The sequence below is a fragment of the Martes martes genome, assembly GCF_963455335.1.
Source record: "Martes martes genome assembly, chromosome: 6".
Lineage (NCBI taxonomy): Eukaryota > Metazoa > Chordata > Mammalia > Carnivora > Mustelidae > Martes > Martes martes.
The window spans coordinates 104,634,189-104,640,344 of record NC_137893.1 but is presented as its reverse complement, the minus strand read 5'-3'; positions in this window follow the sequence as shown (position 1 = coordinate 104,640,344).

Below are 6,156 nucleotides of genomic sequence, written 5' to 3'. Positions count from 1 at the left end.
GGAGATGTGTTTTTTAAGTAGCTGATCTCCCAGGAAGAAAAGATTCGATTTTTATAATTAACGACAAAAGGACTACATAGGCTTTCGCTCTTTTTTGTCCCAATGGAATATTTGACCGATGAAGTGGGACTGCCGAGAGGATTCTGATAGTAGAAGCAAACAATAAAGTTGTGGTGCAGCTGTAATATGCAAATTTCCCAGGTCTTGTTGGTCAGTCATCATTTTCGCTGTGTATGTTGACCTAGATAGAAATATTCAGTTATTTCAGGCAACAGATACATTCATACAATAAAAAAGTCTTAAGAATTACAAAGCAAAATGTAAATGACTGGAAAAAAAAGAATTTCAATTATACACATACATTGTGACTGCCAGGGAGACAAAAATGCTTACTCATACAGTCTCAGTAATCTAGATAAATAGAGGACAGCCGCTCTGTTACCTGCCCTTTCCCCATCCTTCTGCCATTACCCCTCCCACTGGCTCACCTGCCAGGAATGTGGCTACGGGAACACTCTTGGGCGTGGAGCTCATGCAAGATGGAATAACAAGGAGGAAGCTCTGCTTAATGGAGCAAAATTTGCCAGAATCATTGTGATCTTTCTAAATACGTAAGTTTTCAAAAATATGTCACGATGACAAGTGAGTGGAAGGTTTTCCATTACATCCCTTTTTTGTACCCTTCTTTACTAGTTCCTGAAAGTCCTGGGAAGTTCAAGGCTACAATGTCCACAAGAAACAAATACATGAGAAATAAAATTTGATGGAGAACAATGAGGTCAAATATTTGAAAGTCATGAAAATTTTTCTTTAAACAATAGCTCATATAGAACCCCATATAAAACACAGGTGGAATGGGTGTGTGCTGGGGGATACGTAGGCTCTTCATGCTTTGTTCTGTTCTTCAAAGCTATGATTTCAAAGGCTGTGGTGCTTTGTGAAGTGTGAGAACAACAGTCTACATAACTAGGGCTATGTTTGCAGCTTAAATATATATTTAAACGATTGGTTCTGCTGCCCACAGTGGTCGCTATGTCCCCGAGAATATTAAATGTTCCAGACTTTCATTTGAATGAGATAATATTGTAATTATCACTGAAGTTTAGCCTCTTTGGGGAAGAAATCCAAAATCCACTGACTAGCAAATGAAAACCCTATTCTCCTGCTTAGGATCAAACAGGAGATTTTATGTTCAATTAAAACTGACAGTGGTCTCAATTTAGATAGCAAACACAAAAGCAGAGGATTAGACTTGGCTCAGATCCTCCTATTTGAATTTGTAGTACCCAGTAGCTTAAATAGGAAAAGTAATCTGTCCTTCACTAATTGCTCCCCTCTTTGCTCCTCTGAGCAGAAGTGTGTCTGGATACGTAAGAATAAAGTTCTTGGTGGATTAAAAGGTAGAGGAGAAGGTAGAGCAGGGTGGATGGAGAAGGAAAGGAATTTGCTCTGAATGGTCTGAGTATGAAATTCCACTCATTCTGTCGTGGGAAGGATAGTTGGGAGGAACTAACCCCATGACGGCTTGCTAGTTATTTGCTAATACCCATTCTCCCTCTGTTCTCGGGAATAACATCTAAATGTGTCAGTTGGGAACACACTATGGAAAATAAAAATCACATATCTGAGTTCCCACTGTGGCTGAGTGTGGCTGTGTTATTAGAGTCAGGCCAAAGAGCTGTAGGTAGAAGTGTTGTATGGAAGCTCTAGGAAACTTCTTTAAAGGACGGATACTCTGTTTCCTGCCCTTTCTCTATCCTTCTGCCTTCGCCCTTCCAGTTGGCTAACCTGCAGGTGTTGTGGCTAGAGTAATGCCCTTGGGAATGGAGCCCATCTACAGTGGAGTAACAAGGAAAAAGCTCTGCCTCGTGAAAGCAGAGCTCGATTTGCCTACATTCAGATTTTTACCTGGGAGAGAAATAAACTATCTGCTTTAAGGCACAGTGATTTTGTGTCTTTGTTATTGTGACAAAACTTACCTTCCTTCCTACTTCTGTGACTGTGTGTATATGCATGTGTGTGTCTGCATGAGTGCATGTGTCTGGGTGTGTGTGTATGTACGTGTGTGGGGAAACATTTGAGGCATTTGGGGATGAAAGAATAAAAATAGAATAAACAGTGAAATACCATTTCCTCAATCTTTCCACATTTTTTTCTTTTTGAGAGAGACAGAGAGCAAACATGCCCTCGTGTGCAGGAGGGTGAGCAGAAGGAGAGGGAGAGAGACAGCCTTAAGCAGGCTTTTGCTGGTCATGGAGCCTGACGATGCGGGGCTTGATCTCAGGATCTTGAGAGCATGACCTGAGCCGAAATCAAGAGGCAGTCACTTAACTGATTGAGCCCCTCAGGTGCCCCTCAGTCTTTCTACTTTTTGAGAGAGAGTCTGAATTAGAGGGATCCACACACATTAAAAAAACAAAAACAAAAACCTGTACTGTCTCCCAGCCTAACAGAGCTGTATAGACAACTTGGTCGTCCATGGGCCTTCATGAAACATGGCTAGTGCTTTGGTTTGACTTTTTCACAACAAATAAAAGATGTTATAAAAATTCTGCTAATCAAGTTATTTGTAGCCCCCCCCCTTACATCCTATTGGCATAACTTAAAACAACACAATACTCAGGATGGCGGTGTGTGGGAATTATGTAACTAGGAATAATACCTTCAATGTTAATTGTACCACAGTGAGTTGACAGAAAATATTCAGCCATGTGTTATCAATCTATAAGTTGGTATGGCCATCTTCGAAGAGATTTCCCTTAGATGTGTGCTGATGCTTATTGTTTTGTAAGGTAAACCCAAAGTAACATGGGCCAAAGTTAGGGGGCTAAAGAAATATTGGGTAGATGTAAAACATTCAATCATCTGTCTTTTCTATTTCATTTATCTGTTCACAAGCTTTCTATTTCAGAGGGGAGTTTTTAAAATTTTTTTTATTTATTCATTTGAGAGAGAATAAGAGAACATCAGCGGTGGAGGGGAGGGTATGCAAGTGGGGGCGGGGGTGGGGGGGGAGGGAGGGGCGAGGAAGAAGCAAACTCCCTGCTGAGCAGGAAGCCTGACATAGGGCTTGGTCCCAGGACCCTGATCATGTCTTGAGCCAAAGGCAGACACTTAGTCAACTGAGCCACACAGGCGTCCCTCTAAGGGGGACTTTCTACTGATGCTTCTACCTTTTTAGCCTCAGCAAGAGAGCCAGATACTCACTCAACAGCATTTATTGGGTACATTTTGTGTGCTAAGCCTTCGTACCAGGCTAGACTCAGAAAAAGATGAGCAGACAATGAAAGCGTTTTGGATCTGTTTATCTTCAGCAGAATAGAATCATTTTTTTTTTTTTTTTCTTGGTAGACCTATGCTGAAAAAAACTGTTTGGAAGGCTGCTTTATGGCTTGAAAAGGATGCTTTATGAATCTCTTTACAGAAATTACTTTCTTATTTTCATTTACTATAATTGTTCTAATCAAAGCTTAGGGGAAAATGTGATTACTGAATTTAAAGTTGGTTATTAAATGAGTATACATAAGAAATGTAAATGAAAAACTATAACGTTTTAAGACTAGAAACTAAAACATTAGTATCATAGTGAGAAGTTTCTATTTTCAAGGACACTTTATGATCTAAAATTTCATTTTACAGGGTCTGACTAATAACGAAGCTTGAAATGATGATTTGAAGGCAATGAGAGATCTGAAAACTTTAATATGAATAAAAATTGAAAGTGCACAGTAGGGTCTGAACTTATCAGCAATGTACAACAGTTTATTGACTCACCTCCAGTCTCCTGTTTCACAAAATAGACTCCCCAATATGTTTGCAATATAGGTATTATTGGACAATACCTTTAATCTTGGATTTCCTATTCGAAGTGTCTCCAAACATTACATACGTACACAATGGCCTACATCTTCTGTTGAAGTGTTTCTCAGATTGTCTGTAGTGGGCAGGGTGGATTTCCCAAGTAGGATGTGAGTTCCAAGAATGAAGGGCACAGATCTTATTATTATTTGTGTTTATATTTCATATTCCTTGCAAATGTTCTGGAATTCAATACATGTTTAATCAGCGAACCAATCAGTCAATCAATGTGTATGGGATAAGCAGAATACAGTTCTATGTTTGTACAGTATAATACTGTCACACATATTCTCATGCCCAGAGAGAGTAGCAAGTAGAAATGGGGACAGCTGAGAGTTGATGATGTGTGTGTGTGTGTGTGTTTAAAGATTTTATTTATTTATTTATTTATTTATTTATTTATTTAACAGAGAGAGAGAGAGAGAGAGAGAGAGAGAGACAGCAAGAGAGGGAATACAAGCAGGGGGAATGGGAGAGGGAGAAGCAGGCTTCCTACAGAGCAGGGATCCCGATGTGGGGCTCGATCCCAGGACCCTGGGATCATGACCTAAGCCAAAGGCAGACGCTTAACGACTGAGCCATCTAGTGTCCCCTGATTTGTGGTTTGTTATTAGCCCTGAAATTTCTGCCATTAGATGAACTTCTTCAGCTTCTCCATTTCTAGGAACTCTTGAGTAAACAATTAGATCAGCTTGCTGGGGATCCTAAAAACAGAGAGCAGAGTGGAGTAGTAATCATGCTTTTTGGCCACACTGAATCCTTCAGTAACTTCATTATATTTGTAGAATTCCTCGCCTTTTGTCTCCTGTCACCCAAGGTAGAAGTTAGAGCCTCGGTTTTGCAGGTTTTCTTGCAGTCGTGGTGCAGACTCTGCCAATCAGATGCAATCATTCAACCCTCATGGGCTCCACTTTGGGTAAATCCGAGGAGGGAGCAGTGACAGGAATTCCTGTGGTAGCATCCCGGGGTGGCGTTGGTGGGACAGTCTTTGGTGACAGTGGCTTAGGGTCTCTGTGCAACAGTCAGCGTAGCTTCTAAACCTGATTTTCTGACCCTCCCAGACTCTGTGACTTACCTAATATCTCTTAATAAATTCATTTTTCTGCTTAAAATAGCTAGAATTTGCAAAAAGACCCAAAGACAGTACATAAGGGTAAAACTTTGATAAGAGGAAGAGTGATAAAAGGCAGAGAGTACGTCTTAATCTGAAGAGTAGAACAAATTAATGTTTATGTTAGATTTAGATTAAACAAAGTTTTATTAGGCTTCTTGTACCAAGCATCATCAGGGGTGCTCTCGTACTCGCTGCCTCGTTTGACGGTCTCTACAATTTCAGGAGCATGGCATGCTCATTGTTGTAAGTGTAAAAGAGGTAAGACTCAGAAGTTAAGTGTTGGCAGAACTGAGGATCCAATCCAGCCTTCCATCCTTGGAGCTTCACGGTCTCTGTGTTCTACCCAAATGTCATTCCCTACACAGTGCCAGCCGAGAACAACCCTGAAAATGAAGCTGCCCATCATATTTTAATGTTAAGGCTTTGGGGCACCAAAGTGCAGGTAGACCCTTAAATAAACGTGCCTTCCCCTTTTGTTAATATGTGGTTCAATTTAATGTCATTGCAATTTAATGTCATTGTCTATTTTTGATGACAAACAAGGTATCTTTCTTAGCTAAGTGCATGAGTTAGCAGGTTTACATGATGTTCGTGAATTTAGTGCCATCAATGCCCAGGGTCCCACATGGAATAATTTCTGCCACCCTTGAATACCTGGAAGGTACCCACCGACCCAAATTCTTTTTAAAGCACCAGGTGCAGGTTCTAGCTGATTGAAGAGGGAGAAGAAGGAGAAGAAGAAGAAGTGGGGGGAGGAGGAAGATGAGGAGGAGGAAGAAGAAAGAAGAAGAAGGAAGGAAGAAGAAGAGGAGGAGGAGGAAGAAGAAAAAGAAGGAAGAGGAGAAGAAGAGGTAGAAGAAGGAAAAATTGCTAAAAAGTCATGGGTCAGTTCAATATTAAAAATTTTTTTTTTAGATTTTATTCATTTATTTGACAGAATGTGCATGAGTAGGGGGAGCAGGGAAGAGAGAAGCAGGCTCCCCAGTAAGTAAGTTTTAGCCAATATGTTCGACAACAAATACATCCCAGCAAACCAGATGTAGAATTGTTCAGGTAATAGATAGCGGATACCTCTACCCAGGCCAGAAGATCTCGTCACAAAGGAGTATCAGGTCATAACAGCATCTATTTCAGAACTATTCTTAAAGAAGAATAGTAATTAAAGCCTTAAATAGTTTTATAAT